Below are 27,401 nucleotides of genomic sequence, written 5' to 3' on the forward strand. Positions count from 1 at the left end.
CATATGAGTTGGGAAATTGTGTTAGATGTAAATATAAACGGAATACAATGATTTTCAAATCCTTTTCAACCCATATTCAATTGAATGCACTACAAAGACAATATATTTGATGTTCAAACTCATAAACTTTTTTTTTGCAAATAATAATTAACTTAGGATTTCATGGCTGCAACACATGCCAAAGTAGTTGGGAAAGGGCATGTTCACCACTGTGTTACATCACCTTTTCTTTTACAACACTCAATAAACGTTTGGGAACTGAGGAAACTAATTGTTGAAGCTTTAAAAGTGGATTTCTTTACCATTCTTGCTTGATGTACAGCTTAAGTTGTTCAACAGTCCAGGGTCTTGCTGTCGTATTTTACGCTTCATAATGCGCCACACATTTTCGATGGGAGACAGGTCTGGACTGCAGGCGGGCCAGGAAAGTACCCACACTCTTTTACTATGAAGCCACGCTGTTCTAACACGTGGCTTGGCATTGTCTTGCTGAAATAAGCAGTGGCGTCCATGATAACGTTGCTTGGATGACAACATATGTTGCTCCAAAACCTGTATGGACCATTCAGCATTAATGGTGCCTTCACAGATGTTTAAGTTACCCATGCTTTGGGCACTAATACACCCCCATACCATCACAGATGCTGGCTTTTGAACTTTGCGCCTATAAAAATCCGGATGGTTATTTTCCTCTTTGTTCGGGAGGACACCACGTCCACAGTTTCCAACTATAATTTGAAATGTGGACTCGTCAGACCACGGAACACTTTTCCACTTTGCATCATTCCATCTTAGATGAGCTCGGGCCCAGCAAAGCCGGTGGCATTCATGGGTGTTGTTGATAAATGGCTATCGCTTTACATAGTAGAGTTTTAACTTGCACTTTCAGATGTAGCAACCAACTGTAGTTACTAACAGTGGTTTTATGAAGTGTTCCTGAGCCCAAGTGGTTATATCCTTTACAGACTGATGTCGGTTTTTCATGCAGTACCGCCTAATGGAACAAAGGTCCGTAATATCATCGCTTACGTGCAGTGATTTTTCCAGATTCTCTGAACCTTTTGATGATTTTACGGACCGTAGATGGTAAAATCCCTAAATTCCTTGCAATAGCTCGTTGAGAAATGTTGTTCTAAAACTGTTCGACAATTTGCTTACAAAGTGGTGACCCTCGCCCCATCCTTTGTGAATGACTTAGCATTTCATGGAAGCTGCATTTATACCCAATCATGGCCCCCACCTGTTCCCAATTAGCCTGCACACCTGTGGGATGTTCCAAATAAGTGTTTGATGAGCATTCCTCAACTTAATCAGTAATAATTGCCACCTTTCCCATCTTCTTAGTCACGTGTTGCTGGCATCAAATTCTAAAGTTAATGATTATTTGTAAAAAAATATATATATATATATTTATCAGTTTGAACATCAAATATGTTGTATTTGTAGCATATTCAACTGAATATGGATTGAAAATGATGTTTATATTTACATCTAACACAATTTCCCTACTCATATGGACACGGGGTTTGTATATAGCCCTAAACCAGGAGTGTCTCAAAGGGCCGCACAAGCCACAACGACATCCTCGGTTTCAAATCCCACATCAGGGCAAGGAAAAACTCAACACAGGGACGGCGTGGCGCAGCGGAAGAGTGGCCGTGCACAACCCGAGGGTCCCTGGTTCAATCCCCACCTAGTACCAACCTCGTCACGTCCGTTGTGTCCTGAGCAAGACACTTCACCCTTGCTCCTGATGGGTGCTGGTTAGCGCCTTGCATGGCAGCTCCCTCAATCAGTGTGTGTGTGTGTGTGTGTGTGTGTGTGTGTGTGTGTGTGTGTGTGTGTGTGTGTGAATGGGTAAATGTGGAAGTAGTGTCAAAGCGCTTTGAGTACCTTGAAGGTAGAAAAGCGCTAAACAAGTACAACCCATGTATCATTTATTTAACCCAATGGGACAATGAGAAACCTTGGAGAGGACCGCAGATGTGGGTACCCCCACCTGAGGGCGACCGGTGCGATGGACGTCGAGTGGATCTAGCATAATATTGTGAGAGTACAGTCCATAGTGGATCTAACATAATAGAGTCCAGTCCATAGTGGGGCCAGCAGGAGAGCGGAGACAGGTCAGCAGCGCAGAGATGTCCCCAACCGATGCACAGGCGAGCGGTCCACCCCGGCTAGTATTTGCACTTAATTCTATTTTGTAGAATAAATTGTTCAACTTCAGTTCTAGTCACCTCATCATTTAAGGCAGTCCTAGAATGAACGGCTCTGGGAGAACTCACCCCACCCAAAAAGGGGTCCTAATGGAATGGTTGATTGTCTATATGTGCCCTGCGATTGGCTGGCGACCAGTCTAGAGTGTACTTCTCGCCCAAGATGTTTTTTTTACTCGAGCCGAGGCTGATAAAGTTTTTCGGTAGAGCTCGGGTCCAAAGATTGAAAAACATGTTATCATCTCAGTAAGCGCGACTTGCTCAAGTTTCCCCTTTTATATGTCGCCTATTTACACAGGTGGCGTTATAAATAGTCTCCCACTTAATCACGATGAGGAAAAACCTGGCATCCATCAAAATGCGCACTAAAGACCAATGAGGAGTGGTTCATCAAGAGGAGCAAAGTCGCTCGTTTGTCTTCATGGCAAGTAAAGTGTCAGGTTACTCTCTGACGCCATTTTTATTTTTTTTATTTTTTATGAACATGTCCCGTCCAGCCACTCAGGCAAATCATATTGTTGATGTAGATGTTCATTTCTGCTGTACACATTTACTTTAGAAAAGAGAAATGTTGGATACTTCTGTTGTTGTTTTATTTGTGTTTGACTTTATTAAATGGACTTATTGGACCAGAGCCGGAGGGGATGGAAAGAAGATAAACAAAGAAGACAGAGTTACGAAAATGATAGCAAATAAGCAGTTAGTGAAGTAGATAATAATAACACAGAAATGACTATGAACATTATTACACTACCAATGGAACAATACAGATAACAATAGAAATAACACTATTAATAATGAATGATAAAAGTAATTACCTCTAATAACAATACAATCGAATGCAACAATACATACAGTAAATGAATACTGGAATAACAAACGAAAGCACATTAGAGAGGGCGGGGGGAGAAAAATGAGCGGACTATATTAACCTTATAGATTGTTATGGTAAAAATAAGTTAAGCTTTGGCGTTGTGTGTCGTGTTTCTACACAGTTTGGGGGGGCAACGTTGATATGTGTTTGATGAAACTTGATTATAGGCATTGAGTGTATGTGTATATGTGTATGTACAGTACATATGTATGTTAGTTAGTACAGTGAGTGTGCCTGTGGATGTATGTACCGTGTGTATGTATGTATTTGTGTATGTTTGTACGTGGTGGGCCACATAAATAGTCGTCAGGACCGCATAAAATGATGCAGCGGGCCGCGTAAAATGATGCAGCAGACAACATAGAATTATGTAGTAGGCCACATAAAATAGTCGTCAGGACCGCATAAAATGTTGCGGCGGGCCACATTAAATGACGTAGTGGGCCAATTAAAATGATGCAGCGGGCAACATAAAATGACGTAGTGGGCCACATAAAATAGTCAGCAGGGCCTCATAACATGATGCGGCGAACCGTATTAAATGACGTAGCAGGCCCTATAAAACTACGTAGCAGGCCACATAAAATGATGCAGCAAACAACATAAAATTATGTAGTAGGCCACATAAAATAGTCGTCAGGACCGCGTAAAATGACGCGGCGGGCCACATAACATAATGCAGCAGACAACATAAAATTATGTGGTGGGCCACATAAAATAGTCGGCAGGACCGCATAAGATGATGCAGCTGCCACATTAAATAACGTAGTGGGCCACATAAAATGATGCAGCAGGCAACATAAAATGACGTAGTGGGCCACATAAAGTAGTCAGCAGGGCCTCATAACGTGATGCGGCGAACCATATTAAATGACGTAGCAGGCCCTATAAAACTACATAGCAGGCCGCATAAATGATGCAGCAGACAACATAGAATTATGTAGTAGGCCACTTAAAATAGTCGTCAGGACCGCACAAAATGATCCGGCGGGCCACAGTCAGCAGGGCCTCATAACGTGATGCGGCAAACCATAGTAAATGACGTAGCAGGCCCTATAAAACTTCGTAGCAGGCCCTATAAAACTACGTAGCAGACAACATAAAATTATGTAGTAGGCCACATAAAATAGTCGTCAGGACCGCATAAAATGATGCGGCGGGCCACATAAAAGGATGCAGCAGACAACATAAAATTATGTGGCGGGCCACATAAAAAAGTCGGCAGGACCGGCTGCCACATTAAATAACATAGTGGGCCACATAAAATGATGCAGAAGGCAACATAAAATGACGTAGTGGGCCACATAAAATAGTCAGCAGGGCCTCATAACATGATGCGGCGAACCGTATTAAATGACGTAGCAGGCCCTATAAAACTACGTAGCAGGCTACATAAAATGATGCAGCAGACAACATAAAATTATGTAGTAGGCCACGTAAACTAGTCGTCAGGACCGCATAAAATGACGCGGTGGGCCACAATAAATAACTTAGTGGGCCACATAAAATGATGCAGCAGGCAACATAAAATGACGTAGTGGGCCACTAAAATAGTCAGCAGGGCCTCATAACATGATGCGGCGAACCATATTTAATGACGTAGCAGGCCCTATAAAATGACGTAGCAGGCCACATAAAATAATTCACAGGACCACAAATAAATGAATCGACGAACTACATAAAATGGTCAGCAGGGCCATGTTAAATGACATAAGGGTCCATTAAATGACGTAGCGGGCCTCATAAAATGAAGTGGCGTGCAACATAAAGTGTTATAAAATACTCAGCAGGGCCACCTAAATGACAGAGTGGCCCACATAACATGATGCGGCGGGCCACGTAACATGATGCGGCGAACCATATTAAATGAGGTAGCAGGCCACATAAAATGATTCGGCGGACAACATAAAAGAGTTTGCAAGACCACAAATAAATGAATCGACGGACCACATAAAATGGTCAGCAGGGCCACATTAAATGACATAAGGGGCTCCCATTAAAGGAAGTAGCGGGCCTCATAAAATGAAGTGGCTAACAACATAAAGTGATGCAGCAGTAACATATAAAATAGTCAGCAGGGCTACCTAAATGGCAGATTGGCCCACATAAAATTATGCAGCGGACAACATAAAATAGTTAGGAGGACCGCATAAAATGTTGTGGCGGGTCACATTACATGACATAGTGGGCCACCTAAAATGATGCAGCAGACAGCATAAAATGACGTAGTGGGCAACACAAAATAGTCGTCAGGACCGCATAAAATGATGCGGCGGGCCACGTTACATGACGTAGTGGGCCACATAAAATGATGCAGCAGACAACATAAAATTATGTAGTAGGCCACATAAAATAATTGTCAGGACCGCATAAAATGATGTGGCGGGCCACATAAAATGATGCAGCAGACAACATAAAATTATGTAGTAGGCCACATAAAATAATTGTCAGGACCGCATAAAATGATGTGGCGGGCCACATAAAATGATGCAGCAGACGACATAAAATGACGTAGTGGGCCACACAAATTAGTCCTTTAGATCACATAAAATGATGTGGGAGGGGCAAATAAAATAGTCGGCAGGACCACATTTAAAATGACATGGAGGGCCACATAAAATGATATGGGGGGCCACATAAAATGACATGGGGGGTTACATTCAAAACTTCCATAGCAGCGAGAATAAAAATGGAATATGATCATAATTTGTCTTAGCTCAATGACATTCCTGTTTGAATATTAAGTCTAATTAGACTGTGTTAGGAAAAGACAAAATCTGGCACAGTTTTTCTGCTGATTGAGATCTGCAGCTTTTGTGGTCCAAACCTGCATCCTCTTCATCTTGCGGAGAAGACAAAGCACAAGTCATCCATCAGGACTCGGCCATGGGGTGAATTATTCATCGAGTCTTTTCATCATCGCCTGTCTTGTACGTGAAAGACTTTCAGTTGCTGCAGCGCCTCGACGCCCTCAGCTTTGTCACTTCAGCTCAAAGTGCTGCCCGACGCGTCACTTTATTAATCGGCGGCGTGATTAACGGCGGCGACCGGGCTGACGGATGGCCGGCCGCGGCGTGGATGTTTAAATGGAAGACATTTATCTCTTTACACTTCTTGCTCCATCTTTCATCAACGAGTACGCAATGGCGAAGCACGTGACATATGTCGATAGAAGATGAATAACGACAACATATTGGACTCAGTTGACCAAAGGGTTGTCTGACAGACATTTGCCCTTCAGTCTTTGAATTATTTCGGCCTATTGTGATGATAATGATGTTGTCTCGCAAAGCTGCTACGAAAGTGTCTTGAGTGAGGGCTAACGAGTGCGCCTTAAATCTGTCCACCCATAGTTGGGGATTACTAATCCTTGCCTCATAAAACTAAATTTTTTCAAATAGCATTATCACTGGAGGAATAGCTAAACATGCCGCTAACTGACAAGAAGCAATGCTAATTGCTAAACTTGCTTATATGTTAGGTAGGTTAATTATATTCCTATTTTACTGTTATATATATATTTTTTTTTAATTTTGTAATATCTTTCTATGTTGTTTCTATTTATACCTCCATTATTTACTTTTTACTTTTTAAATTTGATCTGAATTCTGTACACTGCTGCTTGAATTTTAATTTTCCTGAGGGAACTCTTCTGAAGGAATCAAAAAAGTACTATCTATCTATCTAGCACAACTACAAATTTCCCAATACTTCCGATATGATACCGACTTTAGCGCCTTCAGTATTGATCGATTATGGATCCGATACAATATTAGCATGAATCATTCACCCCCTAATTCCGGACTACAAGTCGCTACCTTTTTCCATTAACCCTGCAATTTATAAAACGGTGTATCTAATTTATGGATTTTTCTTTGCTATCGTACATATTGTTTTTTGTTCAACAAATAGTTTTTATTAAACACAAGCATTGTTTATGCTACGGCGCCATATTTTGGAATGGTTTGCTCACATCTGCGGCTTGAATGTCTTTAGTATTTCCTGCTATTTAAAACTTTCAACCAGAAGTACAAGTGCCTATCAATCTTCTCGCCGCCCGTAGCGTTTCTACTCGTATGGATTCTTCGTTCATCGCTCCAAGCAACATTTTTGAGTTTTATAATATAACTAAAACAATTCATACTCACTGTAAATACTTAAAATAAGCCGCTACTTGGGACTGAGTGGCAAATTTACGGATTGTTCTTCACTTACGGCCATAATAAAAAATATTTGATAAAAATTAAATAAATACAAAAGCACTTAGAGGAGTGTTTAATGGTTTGTGCTATGGCGCCATCATTTGGACGAATTCACTCACTGCAGGTGCTGCAGTGACCTTCCATTTAGTGCTTTCAACAACCGGAAGTAAGAGTGTCATTCCGCCTTCTAGCCATCCAGTGCGGTTCTACTCGTATGGATTCTTCATTCATCACTCCAAGCAATGTTTCTAAGTTTTACAATACAACTAAAACAATTCATGCTTATTAAACCGTCCCATGTGTGATGTCTGCCAAAGTGTTTTCATACATATTTGCACCTGCTGTCATAATGTAGTGAAGCTTGCGTTGTTAGCATTAGCTAATATGAAAACAAATTTACGATTTTCTTTTCGGTAGTGTTACCTTACAGCGACATTGTTTTTGTAGGGTTTCAGTTTCATTAATCCACCAAAACGTCCCTGTGGAGTTATTGAGTCTGTTTAGCTGATTGCAGAGCTAGCTGCGGGAGTTAGTGGGTCCATGACGATGACTTCTGTTTTGTTTGATCGGCCATTTTACTGCCATGTTACAGGCACATTATGAAAATAATTAGGGTATGTAGAGATCTGTAATTTTCATCATAGGTACACTTCAACTGTGAGAGACAGAATGTGAAAAAAAAAAATCCAGGAATTCACATTGTAGGAATTTTAAATAATTTATTTGTAAATTATGGTGGAAAATAAGTATTTGGTCAACCATTCAAAGCTCTCACTGATTAAAGGAAGTTTTGGCTCAAAATCTCATGATACATGGCCCCATTCATTCTTTCCTTAACACGGATCAATCGTCCTGTCCGCTTAGCAGAAAAACAGCCCCAAAGCATGATGTTTCCACCCCCATGCTTCACAGTAGGTATGGTGTTCTTGGGATGCAACTCAGTATTCTTCTTCCTCCAAACACGACGAGTTGAGTTTATACCAAAAAGTTCTATTTTGGTTTCACCTGACCATATGACATTCTCCCAATCGTCTGCTGTATCATCCATGTGTCCATTTTGGTATAAACTCAACTCGTCGTGTTTGGAGGAGGAAGAATACTGAGTTGCATCCCAAGAACACCATACCTACTGTGAAGCATGGGGGTGGAAACATCCTGCTTTGGGGTTGTTTTTCTGCTAAGGGGACAGGACTATTGATCCTTGTTAAGGAAAGAATGAATGGGGCCATGTATCGTGAGATTTTGAGCCAAAACCTCCTTTCATCAGTGAGAGCTTTGAATGGTTGATCAAATACTTATTTTCCACCATAATTTACAAATAAATTCTTTAAAATTTGTGAATTCCTTGATTTTTTTTTTCCACATTCTGTCTCTCACAGTTGGAGTGTACCTATGATGAAAATTACAGACCTCTGTCATCATTTTAAGTGGGAGAACTTGCACAATCGATGGCTGACTAAGTACTTTTTTGCCCCACTGTATATCTGCAGCTTATAGTCCGGTGCGGTTTATAGATGGAAATATATTTTTTTCTTCTTAAATTTAGTGGTTGCAGCTTATGAACCGGTGCGATTTATAGTTCGGAAAATACGGTACTTTTATTATTATTTTGTAGAGTGAAATCTTAAAGGTTTGATCAAGTGAAAGTATTCAAACATAAAACAATAGTGTGTATTAAAACATATTTATTATTATCTTTATTATTATTATTATTCCGGTATGGACTTATGCTGTCTTTAAGGAGGAGGTGGAGGGGTGATTGTTTTCGGTGACACATAGTCCAGCCATCCATTTTCTACCGCTTATTCCCTTCGGGGTCGCGGGGGGCGCTGGTGCCTATCTCAGCTACAATCGGGCGGAACTTGGGGTACACCCTGGACAAGTCGCTACCTCATCGCAGGGCGTGACACATAGTGACCCCAATAATTCATTAAGCTATGCTCATTATGCGGACACACTTGTTACTGGATCCTTTTTGATACACTTCTGCCTTAAAGTCTATTGCAACTACAATAATTTAATATGTGTTTATGTTGACAGATGTGCTGTTTTATACTGCAATGTTGTGCAATCAAGGACACATCTTACACATGTCTAGCTTGTGTGCTAGTGTGTGCTTAGTTGTTGTGTAACTGCTAGCTCCTAGTAGCTCATAGCCTAGAATGTTTGGCTTTTGTAATTAAATACACAAAGTAAACACACTGCAGGATGGTTTGTATAGGAGATCTTAGATGCAAATCGGTATAATCTGATACTTTTTTTTTTTTTTTTGGTGATATCGGACCGATATCAATATCGGACCGGGACACTCCTACTTATTACACTTAAAACAGAAGGGTATCTTGGACTGCGTAACCAGATATTAACAAGTCAATGAATAGGAGTCTAGAGAGAGAATAATACTACAACTACTCTGAGCAGGGTTGCCAGATGGAAATTGACAAATTATTGTACAAGTAGTTTAAAATGAAAATTATCTGGGCAGGGATTGATCCATAATTGTGTCGAAATATTAGACACAGCTGTCTGGGTGATGCTTTGCAGTCGTACACACTGAAAAACGGGGATAGCAGGTCCATTCTATGTGTCATACTTGATCATTTTGCGATATTGCCATATTTTTGCTGAAAGGATTTAGTAGAGAACATTGACGATAAAGTTCGCAACTCTTGGTCACTAATAAAAAAGCCTTGCCTTTACCGGAAGTATGTGCGTGTGACGTCACCAGTGTGAGGGCTCCTCACATCCTCACATTGTTTATAATGTGAGCCACAAGCAGTAAGAGCAATTCGGAACGAGAAAGCGATAATTTCCCCATTAATTTGAGCGAGGATGAAAGATTCGTGGATGAGGATTTTGATAGTAATGGATTAGAAAAAATAAATAAATAAATAAATAAACAAAATAAAAAGCGACGGCTTCGGGCGGCGGCAGTGTGAGCGTTTCAGATGTAATTAGACACATTTACTAGGATAATTCTGGAAGATCCCTTATCTGCTTATTGTTTTAATAGTGTTTTAGTGAGATTGTAAAGACATACCTCAGAGTCGGATGGCTGCGGTGAACACGCCAGTGTCTCAGAGAGAAGCCGAGGAGCCAAGCTCACAACTGCAGGAGGACGCATAATCCACTGATGTCTCCGGTAAGAGCCGACTTAATATCACAATTTTCCCATCCAAAAACATGCTGGTTGACGTAGAGAAACATGTTCGCTTGACCGCTCTGTGTTAAAGCTTCACAACAAACAAAGAAACACCGGCTGTGTCTTGGTGCTAAAGACAGCTGCAATACACCGCTTTCCACCAACAGCATTGTTCTTTATAGTGTCCATTATTAATTGAACAAATTGCAAAAGATTCAGCAACACAGATGTCCAAATTACTGTGTAATTATGCGATGAAAAGAGACGACTTTTAGCCGTGTGTGGTGCTGAGCTAGTATGTCTCCTCCAACCAATAACGTCACAAACACGCATCATCATACGCGTCATCATTCTGCGACATTTTCAACAAGAAACTCCGCGGGAAATTTAAAATTGGAATTTAGTAAACTAAAAAGGCCGTATTGGCATGTGTTGCAATGTTAATATTTCATCATTGATATATAAACTATCAGACTGCGTTGTCGGTAGTAGTGGGTTTCAGTAGGCCTTTATGTGAAAACGAGCAGCCGTCAAACGAGTAATCGCACTTTGGAATTTTTATTCCAAAGCAGTTAATTACTTGCTTGCATGATTAATATGTTGACACAAGGGCAATTCTATCCACAGAAAGTCATTTATTTAAAATATCTTGCCTCAAGTCACGTCATTTGTTGGCTCAAAACCTGCTGAGAGTATTGCATGAAGTGCACATTTTTAATAAACCCGCAGGAGTATTGCGATTCATAACATGGCGCTGACATAGCAGATGATGTCATAAACGCATTCATAAACATAAATCAAATGCTGTAACACAGTTAAACAGTTGCTTAAAAAAATGTGTCGATTTTTTTTCCTGCCAATACAATACCTGTTTAATCTGTTTTAATACATGATAGGGATGGATGATATGACCTACAATATACATATTGCAACCTCCTGTGATATCAATATTTATTACTATATATTATTTGGCAAAATGGTTAAACCGGTTACAAAGGCTAATTTGGCTAACATTAATTCATCTACTTGCTAATTTACTGTTAATATCTGCTTGCTTTCTGCTGTAACATGGTTCTATATACATTTTTGTTAATCAAATATAATGAGCAATTATTCTTCCGTTGTTTGATACTTAACACTAGTTTTGGGCGATACCACAAATTTGGCTATTAATCCAATACCAAGTAGTTACAGGCTAGGGTCACTATCGGCCATGCCAATGCTGATACTGTTACTTCAAAATTTCCAGATCAATGAATGATTACATTTTATATAAGGAATATTTCGCTGTACTCCGGTATTTAGCACTGTTTTTTAAATTTACATTACTATAAAGTAAAAAGTACCAAAGTGGTTTTTATGTCAAAATTCTGATGACTGAGCTGCCAATTTTTACTGTAAAATCCATGGGCATTTTTTTACGGTGCATTACTATAAATAATAAAAAAAAAAAGGACCACTGTTTTTTTTACGTTAAAATTTTGTTGACTGAGCGGCCAATTTTTTTATGTGCATTAATATAAATTTTAAAAAAGCTACCACCGTTGTTTTTATGTTAAAATTCTGTTGACTGAGCTGCTGGTTTTTAACTGTAAAATCTATGGCCATTTTTTTAAATTTACATTACTACAAAAAAAATGTTTTCAAAAAAGAACCACTGTTGTTTTTACGTTAAAATTCTGTTGACTGAGCTGCCAAATTTTACTGTATATTTTATGGACATTTTTTTTATTTACATTACTATACATTAAAGAATACCAAAGTTGTTTTTATGTTAAAATTCTGATGACTGAACTGCTAATTTTTACTGTAAAATCTATGGCCATTTTTTTAAAGTGCATTGATAATAATAATAATAATAATAATAATGGATTAGATTTATATCGCGCTTTTCTATTGTTATATACTCAAAGCGCTCACAGAGAAGTGGGAACCCATCATTCATTCACGCCTGGTGGTGGTAAGCTACATCAGTAGCCACAGCTGCCCTGGGGTAGACTGACGGAAGCGTGGCTGCCAGTTTGCGTCTACGGCCCCTCCGACCACCACCAATCATTCATTCATCATTCATTCACCGGTTTGAGCGGCACCGGGGGCAAAGGGTGAAGTGTCCTGCCCAAGGACACAACGGCAGCGACTTTGATGTCCATAGGTGGGAAGCGAACCTGCAACCCTCAGGTTTCTCGCACGGCCGCTCTACCCACTGTGCCATGCCGCATTACTATAAACAAAAACAAACAAAAAGTACCACTGTTGTTTTTACGTTACAATTCTGTTGACTGAGCGGCCAAATTTTTCCGTAAAATATATTGCCATTTTTTTTACTTTGCATTATTATAAGTTTAAAAAAGTACCACTGTTGTTTTTATGTTAAAATTCTGTTGACTGAGCTGCCAAATTTTTACCGTAAAATCTATGGCCATTTTTTAAATTTACATTACTATAAATTAAAAAGTACCAAAGTTGTTTTTATGTTAAAATTCTGATGACTGAGCTCCCAATTTTTACTGTGAAATCTGTGGCCTTTTTTAAAATAAAATAAAAAGTGCATTGCTTTTTTTTTTTTTTTTTTTTTAAGTAGCACTCTTGTTTTTACGTTAAAATTCTTTGGACTGAGCTGCCAAATTTTTCCGTAAAATCTATTGCTATCTTTTTTTTTACATTGCATTACTATAAGTTTAGAAAAAAGTACCACTGTTGTTTTTTATGTTAAAATTCTGTTGACTGAGCTGCCAAATTTTTCCGTAAAATCGATTGCTATTTTTTTTAACTTTGCATTACTATAAGTTAAAAATAAGTACCAGTGTTGTTTTTATGTTAAAATTCTTTTGACTGAGCTGCCAATTTTTCCGTAAAATCTATTGCTATTTTTTTTTACTTTGCATTACTATAAGTTAAAAAAAAAAGTACCACTGTTGTTTTTATGTTAAAATTCTGTTGACTGAGCTGCCAAATTTTTCCGTAAAATGTATGGCCATTTTTTTTAACCTTGCATTACTATGAATACATTTTAAAAAGTACCACTGCCGTTTTTACGTTAAAATCCTGTTGACTGAGCTGCCAATTTTTACCGTAAATTTTTTACCTATGGCCAATTTTTTTTAACAGTGCATTAATATGAATTTAAAAAACTGCATCACTGTTATTTTTACTGCAAAAGTTTGGCGACGGAGCTGCTCATTTTTACCGGAAAATCTACGTTCCCTATTTTTACAAAGCATTAATGGGAAAAATGGTACCACTGACGGTTTCACGCTAAATTACTGCCAACAGAACTGCTTTTAGAGGAAAATCTACTGACTTTTTTGATGTTGCGGACATGCCATATGGATGGTGCAGCTTGAAAGAGGTCAGTATGAATAGGTATTACTATTATTTGGCGGGTTGAAACAAAATTACACAACGGGCCAAATTTGGCCCGCGGGCCGCACTCCCTACTATATACAGTATAACACAATGCTATTGTGTTGACTCTCAAATAGGTGTTAAAGCCGCTGTAAATGACCCTAACAGTGCTTAAAGGCGATCATTATAACAGGAGCTCCGTGCTGCGTGTCATAACAGGAAGGATCAAAAGATCAAAACAATTTTGCCCACAATGACGCAGAGACTCACAAGATGGCCTAAACCCCACCCACATTATGTCATGGCTTGCCTTTGTCTTTCCCTTTTGTGGCCTCTCTTTTTACACATGTTGTGGCAGGTTTACACTTTGACTCTTTGTTTTCCTAAAAAATAAATCCACCTTGACCACTAGTCAATATTATATAGTATAATATATCAGTATATATACTATATATATATTACATATGTGTTATATTTTATATTGCTACCATGATACATTTTTAGTTTAATTAATACCTGCATTATCCTTTCCATCCTTACCCTTTCCATTCTTTGAAACTGAGCTACTATGTGGAAAACCTTCCCTTGTGGATCAATAAAGTTTGTCTAAGTCTAAGTCCACTTGCGCTAATGTTAATGAGATGCTATGGAGTAAACAATACTGCCTTTGCAGGATGATAAGGTCGTAATTTCACAGTTATTGTGGTTGTGAAAGTAAACTGTATCATAGTGAAAGCGCTTGATGGGCCTTTCTTCATAAGCGAAAAATAATATAAGGAAAGCTGTGCACTTTCACAAGCACCGTTTGATCTGTGCGTGTATTTAATTTTTCTCATTAGCTACAATTGGTGAGCCAGTTTTAGTTGGCATTGAATAAATGCTGGCTGTCTTGTACAGATCTTGTATCTCCAAGTTATATAGATACATATATATATATATATATATATATATATATATATATATATATATATATATATATATATATATATATATATATATATATATATATATATATATATATACATATATATATCAATCAATCAATCAATGTTTACTTATATAGCCCTAAATCACTAGTGTCTCAAAGGGCTGCACAAACCCCTACGACATCCTCGGTAGGCCCACATAAGGGCAAGGAAAACTCACACCCAGTGGGACATCGGTGACAATAATGACCCAGTGGGACGTCGGTGACAATGATGACTATGAGAACCTTGGAGAGGAGGAAAGCAATGGATGTCGAGCGGGTCTAACATGATACTGTGAAAGTTCGATCCATAATGGATCCAACACAGTCGCGAGAGTCCAGTCCAAAGCGGATCCAACACAGCAGCAAGAGTCCCGTTCACAGCGGAGCCAGCAGGAAACCATCCCAAGCGGAGGCGGATCAGCAGCGCAGAGATGTCCCCAGCCGATACACAGGCAAGCAGTACATGGCCACCGGATCGGACCGGACCCCCTCCACAAAGGAGAGTGGGACATAGAAGAAAAAGAAAAGAAACGGCAGATCAACTGGTCTAAAAAGGGAGTCTATTTAAAGGCTAGAGTATACAAATGAGTTTTAAGATATATATATATATATATATATATATATATATATATATATATATATATATATATATAAAGTTAGATTTTTTTTTAATCTAACTTTAAGAAATAATTTAAAAAAAATGTTAATAAAAAAATCCCCAAAATGTACTCATATTTTTTTTTTTTTTTTTATTTTAAAAACAATTGTGCATTTTATGTCTGCAGCAAAGTTGTCAAATGATTGACCGAATGTTGAAAAGTGTCGACTTAATTAAAAATATTTAAAATATACTTTATTAGTTTTTAAAAAAAAGTTAACTTTTTTTTATTTTTTTATTTATATTTTTTTAACATTTTTTCAACTCATAAACAAATTCAACTCTTTGCGATTTATGTTTAGCAAAGTTGTTAAATTGTTGAATGAGGTTTTATAACAAAAAGCACATATCTTCAACTGTAGATTTTTTTAACAGAACTCGGAGAAATGTAAATGTTTTTTGTTTTTTTTATCAAAAATGTATACAAAAAATACATACAATTTTCCTCCTTTTTTGCATAAAACAAATACACCTTGCATTAGTTGTCAAATGAATTACTGAATGCTGGCCTTCCAATGAAAAGTGTATAATTCCAAATGTGATTTCTTTTTTTTCTTTTTTTAACTAAGCTTAATTTTTTTCTTTCTTTATTTCTTTTTTAAAGTGTTTTTCATAATTTTAAACTTTTTTTTTAATTTAAAAATGTTTAAAAAAAATTAAACTCATAAAAAAAATCTCTGCAATTCAGCAAGGCTGTTAACTTGTTGAATTATGTTTTATATTACAAAGCACATATCTTCAACTGTAGATTTTTTTTTTTTTACAGAACTTGGGGAAATTTAAATTGAGTTTTTAAGTCATCAATAATGTATACAAAAAATATATACAATTTTCCTGTTTTTGTTGCATAAAACAAATACTTTTTGCGTTACTTGTCAAATGATTGACTAAATGCTGGCCTTCCATTGAAAAGTGTAAACTTCCAAATGTGATTTATTTTTTTTAAACGTTTTTAATAACGTAACTTTTTTTTATAAAATGTAAAAAAAAAATCATCTTTTTCTATGAAGCCTGAAGAAATATCGAAATATTTGCTTTTAAAAAAAAACAAAAAAAAAACAACGGAAAAAAGTTTTACATTTTAGGAATTTTTTTTGCATTAGTTGTCAAATGATTGACTAAATGCTGGCCTTCCATTGAAAAGTGTAAACTTCCGAATGTGATTTATTTTTTTTAAACGTTTTTAATAACTTAACTTTTTTTTTTTATAAAATGTAAAAAAAAAAATCATCTCATAAAAAAAAAATCTATTTTTGCAATTTACGTTCAGCAAAGTTGTTAACTTATTGAATGATGTTTTATAATAAAAAGCACATATCTTCAACTGTAGATTTTTTAACAGAACGTGGAGAAATTTAAATGTAATTTTTTTTTAATCAAAAATGTATACAAAAAATATACCATTTTGTTTTTTCCCCATAAAACTAATACACTTTGCATTATACTTCTATCATATTATTTTTTCCCCCAAAATTTATATATATATATATATATATATATATGTGTATGTATATATATATGCATATATATATATATATATATATATGTATATATATATGTATATATATATATATATATATATATATATATATATATGTATATATATATATATATATATATATATATATATATTTGGAATTTTCTGAAGTTAAAATTATATATTATAAATCATATATATATATATATATACACACACATATTGTGTGTATATATATATATATATATACACATATATATACACATTGTGTGTGTTTATATATATATATATTGTGTGTGTTTGTATATATATGTATGTATATATATACACACATATTGTGTGTGTTTATATATATATACACATATTGTGTGTGTATATATATATATACACATATTGTGTGTGTTTATATATATATATACACATAGTGTGTGTGTATATGTATATATATATATATATTGTGTATATATATATACATATATATATATATATATATAATGTGCGCGTGTGTGTGTGTATGTATATGTGCGTGTGTGTATATATATATATATATATATATATGTATATAATGGGTGTGTATATATATATAATGTATGTCAATAGAAAGAAGTATTGACATACTTTATGATTAATAAAAACCGTGTATACCTCTACATTTTATAATTTGTTTTTCTATGAAGCCTGAAGAAATATCGAAATATTTGCCTTTAAAAAAAACAAAAAAACAACCGAAAAAAGTTTTACATTTTAGGACATTTTTAAAGAATGAAATTATACACTGTACTAATATATGTCAACTAGTGGGTCACGGACAAGTCGTCATTTAATTACATATTTATACCATATATCTGTGTACATATATGTTTTATAAATGATGTACAAATATTTATATTAAATTTAGATATTTGGATATGCCCAAAAACATGCACCTGGGGATAGGTTGACTGGCAACACTAAATTGGCCCTAGTGTGTGACCACTTGTCCAGGGTTTACCCCGCCTTCTGCCGGAATGCAGCTGAGATGGGCTGCATTTCCTACCCCAAGCGGTAGGAAATGGATGGATGTTTCCAAAGTTCTTTATTGAGTCAACTCTATCAAAACATCCATTATAGGTTCACAGAAAAACATTCACATTTAACCACAGCCGCATTTATCAGGATATCTATTTTTATTATTGTTATTGTTATATTTCTGCTCCTAACAGGGTTAGTTAGGGTTTTGTGCTCCTGGTGTTAATATCCCACAGTTGTGATGAATTGTCACTTTGTCTTTGAAGCATATCCACCATGTTTTTCCTCTCTGTGTTGCAGCTGATGTTGCTGAGTCAGCCTCATGACTTCATCATCATGGGACGGGACGAGCGGTGGCGAGCCGTGACCGTGGGCGACATCCATGCAGCTGCTCCGCTTCTTTTCGGTGGCGTCCCAGCGGGGTGCCATGTGCTCGCATCATGAAAGGAAGGAAGCGGCAATCCTGGAAGTTTGAAAGGTCAGCCAGTGGTCTTTCTTGCACCGAATGGGTGGAAAAAAAACAGAACACCTGCAGAAGGCTTCATGTTGTGGTTGTGGCGGTCCAGGTGTTGAGGTTTGACGTCCAAACACTCTGTTTCCGGTTGGTTTGAGCAATGCACACTAAAGTCATGATGGATGTTGCAATAACACGCACGCACACGCAGCTCCGTGTTTGATGCACTTTCAAAAAATAACCACTGAGACCGGCCTTCATGTGAACATCTGTTGTTATAAATGAAAAAGGCACTTTTCTTTCATCCATCTTGCGGAAAATTCCACAAATGATCATTTGCATTATATTTTTCTTTATGCTTTTTCACACTTGATATACATGTTTTTTTTTTTTTAACATTACAAAGTAAGGCTACGCATATAACGAACGGTTCAAAGACAGTGCGTCAGTCAATACGATGCAAAATGTCCCAAAACTTTTGACTCGTGCTGATTGACGATACACTCCAAATTATTCAGTAGACCCATAATAACTTCATAAAAGAACCAAACTTCATGAATGTTTTGCGTGACCAACAAGTATGTGCTCCAATCACTCTATCACAAAAAATAAGAGTTGTAGAAAGTATTAGTAACTCAAGACAGACATGACATTGTTCTTTACAAGTGTATGTAAACTTTTGACCATGACTGTATATATATATATATATATATATATATATATATATATATATATATATATATATATATATATATATATATATATATATATATATATGTATATATGTATATGTGTGTATATATATGTAAATATATATATATGTATATATATAGTATGTAAATGTGTATGTATGTGTATGTGTATATGTACGTATGTATGTATGTATATAAACACACACACACACTCATATATATATATATATATATATATATATATATATATATATATATATATATATATATATACACATGTGTACATGTATATGTATGTATGTATATATATATGTGTGTATCTATCTATCCATCCATCCATCCATCCATCCATCTGGATAGATATATATCAATAGATATATAATGACGTATGTATGTATGTCCATCCATCCATCTTCTTCCGCTTATCCGAGGTCGGGTCGCGGAGGCAGCAGCCTAAACAGGGAAGCCCAGACTTCGCTCTCCCCAGCCACTTCGTCTAGCTCTTCCCGGGGTATCCCGAGGCGTTCCCAGGCCAGCCGGGAGACATAGTCTTCCCAAAGTATGTATGTATGTATGTATGTATATATGTATATATGTATATATGTATATATATATATATATATATATATATATATATATATATATATATATATATATATATATATATATATATATATATTTTAGTCTTGATTTGAAGAGGGATATTGAGTCTAGTTACAAAGGTCTGGTGGTAATGAGTTCCAAAGATAAAGGGCCGAGTGGCTGAAAGCTCGGGCCCCCACGGTGGACAGTTTAAATAACGGGACAGTGAGATGATGGATGAAGAGGGGTCTCAAACTCAATTTACCTGGGGGCCCCTGGATGCAAAGTCTGGGTGACGCTGGGCCGCAAGAAAATATTTAAAAAAAAATTTTTTTGCATACTCCCCAGCATGTCTAGTTATATAATGATGTTTCACATTGTATTCTTTGTCCAACTTTCTCTGTACAAATAAGACACGTTGGGGTGCCGATGTATTCGACAAAGAAATACTGCATCGCCCACTTTTCCTGGAATTGTCTTTGCTCACCGCTAACCTTTCTTTTCACTGCAGGCTTTGAAAAAAGACATATTTGTGGTTGTGAAATATATTAGTATTTAGCCGACGCACGGAGAATAATGTTATTTCCGCAATGTGTGCCGTTCCTCTTTTCCTTCCTACAGCAACATGGCGGCAGGCGGATAATAGCCGGGAAAGTACCGGGATAGCGAGCGCAAAAAAGGGACGGCTCCCGGAGTGTTATCCAAAGTCATATAAAAATATATGTAGTGTTCATCGTGTGAGGCAATGCAAACTAAACAATAAAAAAAAACAAATAACTGTTTGAATTGATCCAGGTTATTGGTGACTGTTATTTCTGACGGACAGGTGTCGCGGTGTTTCTGCAGCCAGGCACGTAAGACAACCCTCGTCTCCATGGCTTTTCCACTAATGCAGGGGTAGGCAACCCAGAACGTTGAAAGAGCCATTTGGGACCCAAATAACACAACGATGTCAAAGCGCCATTCATATAAAACTTGCGGGCCGCACTAACATTAAACTTTCATATTCAGGTGGGGGTCGCAAAATAACTTCTCGCGGGCCGCAATTGGCTTGCGGGCCACGTGTTTTAGGCCCCTGATCTTAAGGAACATGAGGGAGTGACGTTATGGAAAGCTTTGAATTTGAAATTATAATTTTTGTTCAAAGAAAAATAACACGTCTACATTTAAAAAAAACAAATAAATAAAAATACATTGTGTTACAACAGGGGTCTCAGACACATGGCCCGCGGGCCGCAATTGGCCCGCGAGACGTTATTCTGCGGCCCCCACCTTAATATGAAAGTTTAATGTTGGTGCAGCCCGCAAGTTTTATATGAATGGCGCTTGACAGCGTTGTGTTATTTGGGTCCAAAATGGCTCTTTCAACGTACTGGGTTGCCTACCTCTGCATTAATGGAAAAGCGGCAAATGAGTGAAAGCGAGAGAGACGTTGCCATGGAGACGAGGGTTTTCTTACATACCTGGCTGCTGTCATGACTCGGACTATGGTGTGGTTTGTTTTCCCGAGGTGCAAAACGACTAGATCGGACATGACTTGAAAGTAATAATAATAATAATTAGAATGGATTAGATTTATATCGCGCTTTTCTATTACTACATACTCAAAGCGCTCACAGTGAAGTGGGAACCAATCATTCATTCACACCTGGTGGTGGTAAGCTACATCAGTAGCCACAGCTGCCCTGGGGTAGACTGACGGAAGCGTGGCTGCCAGTTTGCGCCTACGGCCCCTCCGACCACCACCAATCATTCAATCATCATTCATTCACCAGTGTGAGTGGCACCGGGGGCAAGGGTGAAGTGTCCTGCCCAAGGACACAACGGCAGCGATTTGGATGTCAATAGGTGGAAAGCGAACCTGCAACCCTCAGGTTTCTGGCACGGCCGCTCTACCCACTACGCCATGCCGCCCCAGACATGACATATTTTGATCTTAACTCAAAAAAAGGAACAAACGAAAGGTGCTCACAGAGGAGGTACAAAAACTTGGCTATGAAACAAAACTATTACTACAACTTGGGACGGCGTGGCGCAGTGGGAGAGTGGCTGTGCGCAACCCGAGGGGCCCTGGTTCAAATCCCACCTAGTACCAACCTCGTCACGTCCGTTGTGTCCTGAGCAAGACACTTCACCCTTGCTCCTGATGGGTGCTGGTTGGCGCCTTGCATGGCAGCTCCCTCCATCAGTGTGTGAATGTGTGTGTGAATGGGTAAATGTGGAAGTAGTGTCAAAGCGCTTTGAGTACCTTGAAGGTAGAAAAGCGCTATACAAGTACAACCCATTTATCATTTATTTATTTACAACATAAACTATGGACATAAAACAAAATTTGCAAACTATGGCATGAATAACAAAACTTACGGGGAACGAGAAAAGAGCATGGCTCATCAGCATGGAGCAAGGGTGTGTAGAGGATGTAATGTCGCCAGGCTGACTGCCTGGCAACTACAAGCTTAAATAATGCTGTGGTGCTTGCAAAAAAAGGTGCATGAGTTCAAATGAATCAGGTGCGTGAGTCGTGAGGACAGGTGAACTGATTGGTAGCCATGGAAACAAAACAATGGAGTGAAAAAACAGGAACTAATGGAGTCTTGAAGTAATCTAATACAACTAAACAAAACATGATCACAGAGACATGACAGCTGCAGTCACACAGCAACACCTGTCCGTCAGTAAAAACAGTCCCCGATAACCTGGTTATTAGTTTTTTTTATTCTTTTTTTCATTTCCATTGCCTCACACCATGAACGCTACAACAATTTCTATATGACGCCGGATAACACTCCGGGAGCCGTCACTTTTTTGCGCTCGTTATCCAGGTGCTTTCCCGGCTATTACCCGCCGACCGCCGTCTTGCTGTAGGAACGACACACATTGCGGAAATAACATTATTCTCCAATACGTCTGTTTCAAAGCCTGCAGTGAAGAGAAAAGTTAGTGATGAGCAAAGACAATTCCAGGAAAAGTGGGGGATGCAATATTTCTTTGTTGAGCACAGGGGCACCCCGACGTGTCTTATTTGCACAGAGAAAAGTTGCGGTGCACAATGAAAACAATTTAAGACGTCATTATACAACTACACATGCTGAGGAGAATGCAACATTTTTTTTTTTCAAAGAAATCTTTTCTCGCGGGCCAGCCTCACCCAGACTCTGAGTCCAGTGACCCCCAGGTGAATTGAGTTTGAGACCCCTGTGTTACAATAAGAAAATCCTTTCAAAATGCCGTTTATACTCTTTAAAGCAGGACAATACTGTAGTAGTCAAGTTTTTTTCCCAATGCCGGCATGTTTGCACGCACACAAGCAGTTAAACGGGTGCGTGTTGGAGCAACCGCATAGTGCGCGCTTCTGTGAAAATACCGGTAGGCTGGCGGAAGACATAAATGGTGTGTGTGTTTGTGTGTGTGAGGGCGTGTCTTTGTGTGTGTGTGTGTGTCATTGTGTCAAAGGTGATGAGTTATATTTGTCTGCCTATAAAGCTCTGCCTGCCTCTCCTTTTGAGCAATTAGCAGAAGTGAACGAGCGCCTGAAGGAAGACGAATTCTGAGCTGTCTTATCTCTGTAGAACAGAGCGAGTGAAGGGAAGCACACAGCTGTGTCACATCGGTATACATGTACATAGCGCTGGGAGATATGGCCTTTTATTTACATCTCAATATTTTTAGGCCATGTCACGATATACTGTATATCTCGATATTTTGCCTTAGCCTTGAATTGACACTTGATGCTTATAATCACAGCAGTATGAGGATTCTATGTGTCTACATTAAAACATTCTTGTTCATACTGCATTAATATATGCTCATTTTAAACTTTCGTGCAGAGAGGAAAATCACAACTAATTCAATTGACCAAAACTGTATTTATTAAACAGTTATTAAGCAGTGGCACAAACATTCATGTCATTTCCAAAACAGAAAGTGCAAGATTGTCCGAGACATTTTAAAGCAAACTACAAGTGCACTTTTGTGAATGATGTCCCCAAGATGACTCAATTGAAGTGCACTTTTTGTACAGAACATCACTGCAATACTTAAAAACAAATAAAGTGCACTTTTGTGCATGATGTCACACAAGATATTTCAATAACTGTCAAATAAAAATGAGCTGCATAATAGGAAATCAAGTAGTGTATCTTCTTATCTTCTTCTGTTGACTTTTTTTTTCTTACGGTGTTGATGTGGAAATGGTTGCTTGGGCATTTTGTTAGTGTGGCACCGGCCGGAGATGTTGACATGCACAGTTTCAAGCACTCTTCATTCTCTTGTGACTTTTCAAATGATGATACATTAGCAGTGCTACCATGAATTCATTAACGTGGACCCCGACTTAAACAAGTTGAAAAACGTATTCGGGTGTTACCATTTAGTGGTCAATTGTACGGAATATGTACGGTACTGTGCAATCTACTAATAAAAGTCTCAATCAATCAATGTTCCTATTTTTTTTAGCAACGCTTTTGCCGCATAAATGTTCTACATCTTCCCTCTTGAAGCCAAACCACCGCCAGACGATGTTTTTCTTGGGAATTAATTCTTCCTCCATTTGTTACCAGATTCGCACCTTCTCTTTTCTCGTATTACCACTCGCACCGCACAGTTAGCATCACAGCTAATGTTACCATGTTGCTGCCCGTCTGCTTCGCGGGACCGTGTGCACACGTGACATATGTAAGAAGGTGCGCTTGTTTTATGTCTCTGCGAGAAGGAGAGTCAAGAAAGAGTGGGAAATGCGTGCAGTGTAATGCCCGCAGCTGAAAGCAACTGCCTGAGAACGTATACTCGAATATCACAATATACCATATTTCCTTGAATTGCTGCAGGGCATATAGTATGCGCCTGCCTTGAATTACTGCCGGGTCAAACTCGCTTCTCAAAATAATGAGCGGACGCTTAGTATTACTGCTTGGTCAAACTCAAAATTTAAATTTTCCTGAAGGAATAAATAAAGTACTAGCTAATCTAATCTAATCTAACTCGTGACGTCACGAGTGACACTTCCCCTGTCGTCATTTTCAAAATGGAGGAGGCTGATTTCAATACCGGTAATTTGAAATCGCATAAAGGGAAGAAGATTAAGAGCCGTTCAGTAGGATTTAAGGTCCAAGCTTACATCACACTCAAATTTTACTGCATACCTTTGGTAAGTGCCGGAGTGAGAAGAGGTTTTAATATATTAGCGCATGCTTACTTTTACCGCATGCTTTGAATAAGCGCATGAGTGAGAAGAGGTTTTAAATTATTAGCGCCCCGGCGGCAACTCAAGGAAATACGGTAGTCATTTTCTATATCGCACAGAGACAAACCCGGGATATATCAATTATATCGATATATCGCCCAGCCCTACATGTCCGCTATCTGCACTAACGATACTTTAGAAAGTCAAATTAAGATATACATTAGAGTAGGGATGTCACGGTATCAAATCTCACAATATTATTGTGGTACATCTCCCCACACCAAAAAAGGCTGAAAAATGTTAGTGTGCAAAATGAAGTGTCAATAATTACTTACTGTAATTGAAGACAAAACTCATGCTCAAATGTTGTAATCATATTTGTTACTACGAACATACACTTTTTCAGTGAAAACAATTCACTGTTTTCAAAGTACATTTGAGTGTTTTTTAAAAATGTTCCCTTTAGTGTCTTTCAACTTTTTACTTTATGACAAGTAGTGTCCTCCACAGAGAAGTGCGGCTTCTCTATATTTTCATGGATAAATGTCCACCATAAAAGTATTATTTTCAACATTTTTGGCTGGCGTTATCGACCCACTGCATTGTTCAGTCCAATGACATTGTGCACCACAGGTGTTAAACACAAGGCCCGGGGGCCAGATCTGGTCGGACTCATTATTGGATGTGGCCCGCGAACCCCTAAAAAAATAATACAGTATGTGTCAATAAAGTACTTTATCTTTTCCTACAAAATGTATTTGTTGCATTTTTACTGCTTGCAAATGCATGTCTTTTAAACTTTTTTGATATCTAATAATGCAACTAAATATATCGTTAAACATTCCAAAACATTTTTTGTTATAATACATTCTTAAATATGATTTTAAAGCAAGGTATATATCCAATTGAACACTGTAAAAATTACAATTGATTTTACGGTAAAATTCCTGTGACTGAGTTGGCAGTTTTTACCATAAAACAACTTGGTACCGTCTTCCAATTTACAGTAATCCACTATAAAAAATAACTGCAGATTTTACGGCGAAAAAAGTGGCAGCTCAGTTGTATGAATTTTACCATAAAAACAGTTGTACTGTATTACAGCAGTGGTTCTCAAACTTTGTTCATCAAGTACCACCCCAGAAAAAATGTGGCTCTCCAAGTACCACCATAATGACCAACATTAAAATACAGTAGCGTGGTAGTCTCAAATGTTTCATCTAACAAGTATATTCAACATTTTTGGCTTCTGTAACATTACACCAAGTTTGAACAGTAACACTGTGTTTAAATACAGGAAAATAAAACACTGTACTTTAAGTGATTCTTTGGCATACCATCCTTTTTGCACCATAGCACAAACAATAACACGCCATTTAGGTGTCACTATATTGGAGTAAAATGTAAAAGAAAAAAAAAAGTTTTTACAGCTAACGTAGTAAATTTATACCACAAAATTTTACATTAAAAAATATAGATTTTTCCATTTATTATATGCACTGGACTTTTAGCCGCAGATATATAGTTTGTAAGATGAGTTATTCAAACAGAAATATTTTGAAAATGTTTAATTACATACCCTAATTTCCAAAAGGTGCCTATCACATGGCAGTAAAACGGCTGATCAGACAAAACAGAAGTCATCATCATGGACCCTTGAGCTGCGACGCTCTCCAATCAGCAAAACAGACTCAACAACTCCACAGTGACGTTTTGGTGAATTTACTGACGAATTTGTGAGTTAATAAAACTAACAGACATTCATGAACGTGTTAGCATATTAGCTAATGCTAACAACGCTAGTGTGATTACGTTACAATGGCACGTATAAATGTGCATTGAAACACATCACACATGGGAATGTTTAGTAAGCATAAACAGTTTTAGTTGTATTATAAAACTTACAAACATTGCTTGGAGTGATGGATAAAGAACCCATGCAAGCGAAATCGCTATGGGCGACTAGAAGACAGAATTTCCGTTTCAAAGCAGGAAACACCGTAGGCATTCACTCAGCAGCACCTGCAGTGAGCAAACCCGTTCTAAAGATGGCACCGTGGCGCAAACAGTAACACCATTTAAGTGTATTTGCATGTGTTTGATGAAAACTATTTGCATTATGGCCGTCGGCGAAGAAAAAAACATAAAGTAGCCGTACCGTTTTATAATCCGCAGGGTTCAAAGCGTGGGAAAAAAGTAGCAGTTTATAGTCTGGAAGTTACATGAAATTTATATAATATGAGGCGAACCTTTATGTTCATACATTATTCAATATTACAAGCAGCCATAACTGCAATGAAACGTGCCTGACACGCCTGCACTACTCATGGTTTTGATCATTTATTTCTTTAATTCAATCGATATCACCCACTTCTTCCTCTCAGCACTGTCTAAGCCAGTTTGTCGCTAAACTCTTTGCTTGCAACTTAAAGCACAATTAGCTTAGCCACAGCCAGAGGTGGGTAGAGTAGCCAGAAATTGTACTCAAGTAAGAGTACTGTTACTTTAGAGATGTATTACTCAAGTAAAAGTAAGGAGTAGTCACTCAAATATTTACTTGAGTAAAAGTAAAAAGTATGTTGTGAAAAAACTACTCTAG

General features: G+C 37.7%; 1 protein-coding gene across 1 annotated transcript in view; it reads left to right on the forward strand.

Moving 5' to 3' along the window:
- The window catches only part of arhgef33 (Rho guanine nucleotide exchange factor (GEF) 33), a 312,937-nt gene that overhangs the window by 117,347 nt on the left and 168,189 nt on the right, over positions 1 to 27,401 (forward strand). Inside the window, exon 5 of the mRNA XM_061911264.1 lies at positions 18,193 to 18,370. The gene's annotated coding sequence lies outside the window, so the exon portion shown is untranslated. The remainder of the gene's footprint in view (positions 1 to 18,192; positions 18,371 to 27,401) is intronic.

The sequence above is a fragment of the Nerophis ophidion genome, linkage group LG09 (assembly GCF_033978795.1).
Source record: "Nerophis ophidion isolate RoL-2023_Sa linkage group LG09, RoL_Noph_v1.0, whole genome shotgun sequence".
Lineage (NCBI taxonomy): Eukaryota > Metazoa > Chordata > Actinopteri > Syngnathiformes > Syngnathidae > Nerophis > Nerophis ophidion.